Here is a 6,000-nt window from a genome sequence, read left to right as displayed (position 1 = left end):
CTTAAAAAAGGCGCCCGCATGGCGCATTGGAATGGCGTTAGCCGGCAGTAAACATTTTTACCCAAACCAGCGCCAGCGCTGGTTTGCGTCAAAAAGTATAAATATGGGCCAAGGTATTTAAATTTTTAGCGCCTTTGCCACCTGCCAGCCAAAGACACACTGCTTTAATCCAAACTATGTTTTGATTTATTAGGTTTGCTGAAACCCGAAAGGAAGAAGTTGTCTTTGTGAATTCAGCAGTAATTTTAATGATTGAGAACACAGATTACATTTAAGTAACTTTTTTATGTATCCTTAGTAGTATTTCAGTTGTGGCATCAGAAGCCAGTCCTGAAAGTGTCACTCATAGTTGTTGAAATGTCACTCATAATTACATTGAAATTATGAAAATGTCACACATAGCAATCTCAAGCATTGGCAGCTTTGGCCATTCTCTGCTGTACTTCAGTGGGTGGATTTTCTGGTCCTTCACTGTGACACTAGTATTAGGACGGTTGTTAATTTAAGAAGATCCGAAATATTAAGAACACCCATGTGTCTTACAGCCTTTTAAGCAAATTGAATAAAGTACATGGTTCAAGACCACTATTACTAAATCATAGAACTCTGTACCTTATAATGACAATTGTATATCTATACTTTCCATTCAATGGGAAAACTATTCCTAACACATACCCTTTTTTCTTTATATAATTAAGCATTTGTTCCCTTCATACCATTTCGATGAAACTTGTAATGTGACTGGGTTTTGACTATTTCTTATTAGAGTTCCTGTATTCGCAGCCATTTCAAGATGGCGGCCGGGTGATGCTCGGTGGGAGCCGCGCGCTGGCAGCTTGCTGCAGTCCGCTTTCGATGTCTATGGCGGCGCCCAGCTCCCCATGTGAGTCCAGTCAGTCACAGACGCTCGCTGCACAGGAGCGACCCGGGGCTGCGGGAGACTGAGGTGAGGCTCTATCAGTCGTCGGTCACTGTTGAGGGAATGCCCTGAATCCCTCACTTTCGAGAACGTGTCCGCAATGTGATTATTATGGGATCTGCAGGCAGTGGTGAGGGCGAGATGATCCTAAGTCTCGGGGGTTGATGGTCTGCAGTGTGCGGGCCCCGGAGCCCCCTGAGGGCTTAATTTATAAACGAAAATAGTAAGTGGGGTAGTTTACAGACCCATGTGGACGAATGGGGATAGTCTTGTTTTTACGGCCCCGTGATAGAAACGCAGCCACTGACAGGGTTTCCAGGCGGTTCTGAAAACGAACCGGTAAAATAGTCTAATACTTGAGCACCTGAGGTGGTACCCTTAGTACTTCTAGCTCCATAACGGCACATCTCTGTGACCGTGACAAAGCCGTTTAATATTACTGAAACACCTGATGCACGCAGCATTTCACCGGGCGACTAGCTGCGATCTGGTTCACCCACAATATCTGTTTCTGGATGCTGAAAGCCAGAGAGGACTCCATAAAAATGTGATTTTTTTGTAAGTGGGTACGGCTCTTGCGTGACACAAGTATCTTGCAAAGTGAATGTTTAAAGCACTTGGCGAACTGACACTTCTGTTAGGCATTCCAAACTCTAAATAAGCAAATGCTTATTATTATTTTTTTTGCGATTGACCAATGAATATATAGTTGAAGGGCCTTAAATATTGCCATTCGTACCATGTAGTAAAGGTGCCCGTATTTGATTTTCAACACTTACTTTTTGTTTTCAGTCGAGTAAATATATCTAAATGTGGAGGCTGTATAACTGATAATGTGTTAAACCAGATCCTCCATAATTGAGACAACATAGAAGGTCGGGGGAAGGTTTCCAGCTTGCTCAGTCCTCATTTGTCGTATAGTCTCTTACTCGTGGACCCATGTGAAGACCTGCGATTCTGTGCGACGCACCATTTGAGTCGGTAACTTTGTCAAAGGCTATAATGCTGTGCTTCTGTCTGCAGAACAATCAGGACACAGACATCTTAAACATAGGGGATTAGACTTCCTCAAAGAGGAGGCGTATGCCAACACTGAAGGGGACTCATTCAGACAGCAGGGTGCTAGGCTAATGTGTGCCAAAGGTGATGTACTGAGTGGTCTCCTTGTGGGAAAAGGGAATGCCAATGAAATACGTAGATGGAATGTCAAACGACTTGTAACACTCTTTGTGTGGGATAAACTAGCAGAAAATGGCCTACTTAAATTGCAGAGCATAGAAGTGTATCTCTCCAGTGCAGCTTATGTACTGCACTGAATCATCCTTCTTTTCTTGTGACTTCCTTTGCTGGTAAGGATGGTAAGAATGCATGTGGAGGCGGTTTTGAGAAAGTCTCTGAACATTCCATGAAACTGGTGTTTGCTGTCGTGTTTGGCATGAAGTGCCTGGAAGAGCCCCTTTGTAAAGCAGAGGTTAAGTGTTTGCTCAATTCATTGTGTGTTTGAGTGGTGATGTGTGGAGTCTGTATGTTTCTGTTGCTTGAAACGTGCACTTGATGTGTGGAGGGGGAGTATTGGAGTATTAAACCGGAGGTCAGGAATGTGCAGGTTGAGGCCTTTGGCGTTGGCCCTTTTCAGGGACTAACAGTACCAAACAGGAAACACCAATATCTCGCACACAGTACCAAACAGGAAACACCAATATCTCGCACACAGGCAAGAAATATTTTCCCTATTGAGCAGGCACTCACTTTGTAGGTTCATTTTCCTGTTCTTTCACGAACAATTTAATCTGACAGCGGTAACATTGATAACTTTGATATTGGTTACTTTGAATACTAAATATAATGAATAAATGCTGTAAATCCCAAATCACAGATAAAATCTATAGAAGAAATGCAATAAATTCCAAGTCACGTGTTCCATTGTCTTTGCAGTTCACAAAGTGTAACCACCCCCAGGAATGTTGCAAAGTTCATTGTGTTTAGGCGACTGGTCTCCTGAGTTGGAGCCCTCTCCACCGTTAGGCCTCTGCACATACCCTCGGAGTAATTTTTGATAGTGCACTTTCATTTTCGTGTCATATCCATAAAGTTACCCTTTGTAGTTTTTCATCATCATATCTTCCTTAAGGTGATCCCTCTGCTGACATGCAACCCTCATAGAACTCTTATTCAAGTCGTTATCAAGTCCATATTAGATTGTTCAAAATAAGCGATTTGCTACTAGCAAGTCGATGTACAGGCCACCACTTTGTAGACGGGTTATTTCTTAAAAGATGAAACACATAATTGTATGGTAAATATATTTTCCTTCAGTACTATATTCTAACATTTTACTTCATTTTGTACAATTTTCCATATTCCATGATGGAACATGTTCGTTCACAAATTGAGCATTTTCTGAAACCTGATGTTATTGTATCTCCCTGGATTTAAGCCATCCGGGGCTCTTTCTCTGTTTATTTTTAAATTTTAAATCAAAGTACAGCTGAAATACGAAAAAGTAATGTGGAACAAATAACTTATACATTGTATTTTTACAATTCACATTTGAGAATGTTACTAAAGGTTATGTTAATTCATAGAGAAGAAACAGGAAATATTCAAATAATGAAAAATTAATTATTCCTGTGTGCAATATTGTAAACATTGTTGAAAGTAGTGGTTGAATCCTGTATTCCTTTCCAATTATTCTGTTATCTGTGGAAAGTGTCAGGGGAAACGTTTAAGTGAGTATCCATACTCAAGCAACAAAGTGTAATTATTTTAAAATAAACAATCCAACAAAGCACTTAAGTGTATGTACTTAAGTTACTATTGAAGTCCAGGTTATCATATCATTCGTATCCATGTGGTTGTTAAACCGATTGTTGTGTTCTTTGCGTCACGTAATCATCTAGCACTAATACTGTTTCTAAACTTCTGTGTTGATTCTCTGTGTGGAATCAATACATTGTCTTATTGGACATATGAGCGTTTTTATTAACTTGAAATTTGATAGTATATGTGATGTATACTTACAGTGTTGTATTTTACAATATTTGTCTTTAGTCTTATTGTTCAAAATATGTTTATTGCATCTCTGTTTAGCGACCTTTTTAAAGCTCCTCAGCACACTTGGTGCGTTTTACTTTCATCCAGTGCATACTCTCCTTTAATAGCCTGTTCTCCATTTAACAACCATTTTGTTCTGTGTGTAGGAACTTGCTGCCTACTGATTTTGAACAGTTATATTTATTGAGACAGTATCTTCTAAGCATCCAAAGAAATCATCACTGCTTGTTTTATTTTGTTTGCTATGTGTCTTGTTTATAGAAAACGACACATTTCCAACTTACCATTTAATCATTTTCACTGAAGACGTTTTAACCAACACAGTTTTCTCTGATTTAAGATCTTAGATCTATCACCACCATCTGTGAATTCTGGAGTTACCTCCAGGACTTGAAAATTGTTTGATACTTTAAAGAGTTATTCTCAAAATGTTTTGTGAAATTAAATTTTAGGTTATATGTTTTAATATTGCCCTTGTACTCGTTTAGTCTTATCTTTATTTTTCTACATATGTGTATGAACGTGCCTCTTTTTGACATAGTTACCCCACCTTTTGCCTGGTATCTGATATGATTTCGACTGAACATGCACTGGGTTTCTTCTAACCAAGTCCCCAGTGCCAGATCTATTTCCCTAAACTGTACAATTGTTTCCCCACTTGGCAAATCCTTTAGCACTCCCAGCAAGTCCCTATTAAATGATACCCCTGGTACTTAGGGCCTGAGGTGCTAAAGAGGGTCCCTAAGGGCTGCTGCATGAGTTGTTCCACCCTAAGGGACCCCACACCAAGCACATTACAGGCTGCCATTGCGGGCTGCATGTCTTGGTGCAGACTAAAATAAAAGCACAATATGTCACACATCTTTGTATGCCATGTCCTCTAACTCTGCATGGAATATATGTAAGTCACCCCTACAGCAGGCCCGACAGCCCTATGGCAGGGTGTATTATATTACACGTGAGGGCGTTTCTGGAAGAGCAGATTTGGCCCTGCTATGTCTTTGTCAATTCTCAGACATAGTAAGTGGCCAGGGAAGCCATTTTAAATGCATGTGCTGGACACTAGTCAATACGAGTTCCACAGTTACATGATGGCTTCACTGAAGCTATGGATGTTTGGTGTCAAACATTTTATATTGATAAGCCCACACCGATTCCAGTGGTGGATTTATTAAGACATGCACACACAGGGCACCTTAGAGGTGCCACCTGAAAACCTACCAGTCTCTGGTGCGCTTGCTGGCTGGTTTCTGTCAGCGTGCCACCCAGATATGGTTTTGGCTCTCTACGGTGAGAGCTTTTTGCTCTCAGGAGGCTCAGAACAAAAGCCTGTCTGGGAAAAGGGTATTGCACCCCTTCCCCAGCATGAGCTGCTGATTAGCCTTCCTAATGCGGCAAGCCTCAAAGGGCTGCTGCCTTTGAAATGCAAATCTGTCTCTCCTCACAGGAGAGGAAGCTACCCTCCTGTCCAGAGCCCACTTGGCACTGGACAGGCGGGAAAATTAGCTAATTAAGTAGGTGTGCCACCTCCAGCCTACTACCACCCCGAGAGTGTGCTAAGCCGAGGTGAAAAGGATTTTTCAAAGGTAGCTGTCTTTGAGATGACATATCTCTGAATTCTGGGGCAGGGTTATGCCCACTTCCCACAGAAAGTGCTCATATAGGGGGCATTGAGAGCCCAAGGGTCAGTAGCCTATTGGCTACTGCCCTACACACTCCTAACATCCCTAAATTCAGTATTTAGGGGAGACCCTGCCACTAGAGAGGCTGATCCTGATGACCTAAGAATACCAAGTACACTGAAGAGCCGCAAAAGAGGAGAAAAGAAGCAGCTGACCTGGTATCATCACCGCCGGCTTGTCTGCATCCCTCATCGAAAATCTGCACCAAAGTCGACTCGTCCTGCAGCTGTGACTCTAGAAACCTGGGAGGGCTGGCCTGTCTTTGAGAAAGACTGAAGACCTCCTGTAAACAGCAGACCTGGTCTCCAGCAAACTCCAAAAGAAGGGACTTTGAAGCCTCTGGAA

The 6,000-nt window shown here is 41.8% G+C and overlaps 1 protein-coding gene across 4 annotated transcripts in view; it reads left to right on the top strand.

Moving 5' to 3' along the window:
• Positions 1–834: 834 nt before the first annotated feature.
• Positions 835–6,000, top strand: part of NAT10 (N-acetyltransferase 10) — a 326,800-nt gene continuing 321,634 nt past the window's right edge. Inside the window, exon 1 of one of the 4 annotated variants that reach the window (XM_069221852.1) lies at positions 835–946. The gene's annotated coding sequence lies outside the window, so the exon portion shown is untranslated. Of the gene's footprint in view, positions 947–1,043; positions 1,143–1,456; positions 1,478–6,000 lie in introns of those variants that run through there. The other 3 variants (XM_069221854.1, XM_069221853.1, XM_069221855.1) reach the window with 3 other exon arrangements.

The sequence above is a fragment of the Pleurodeles waltl genome, chromosome 3_1 (assembly GCF_031143425.1).
Source record: "Pleurodeles waltl isolate 20211129_DDA chromosome 3_1, aPleWal1.hap1.20221129, whole genome shotgun sequence".
NCBI lineage: Eukaryota > Metazoa > Chordata > Amphibia > Caudata > Salamandridae > Pleurodeles > Pleurodeles waltl.
The sequence above is the reverse complement of the archived record's forward strand: the minus strand, read 5'-3'. Positions and strand labels throughout refer to the sequence as shown.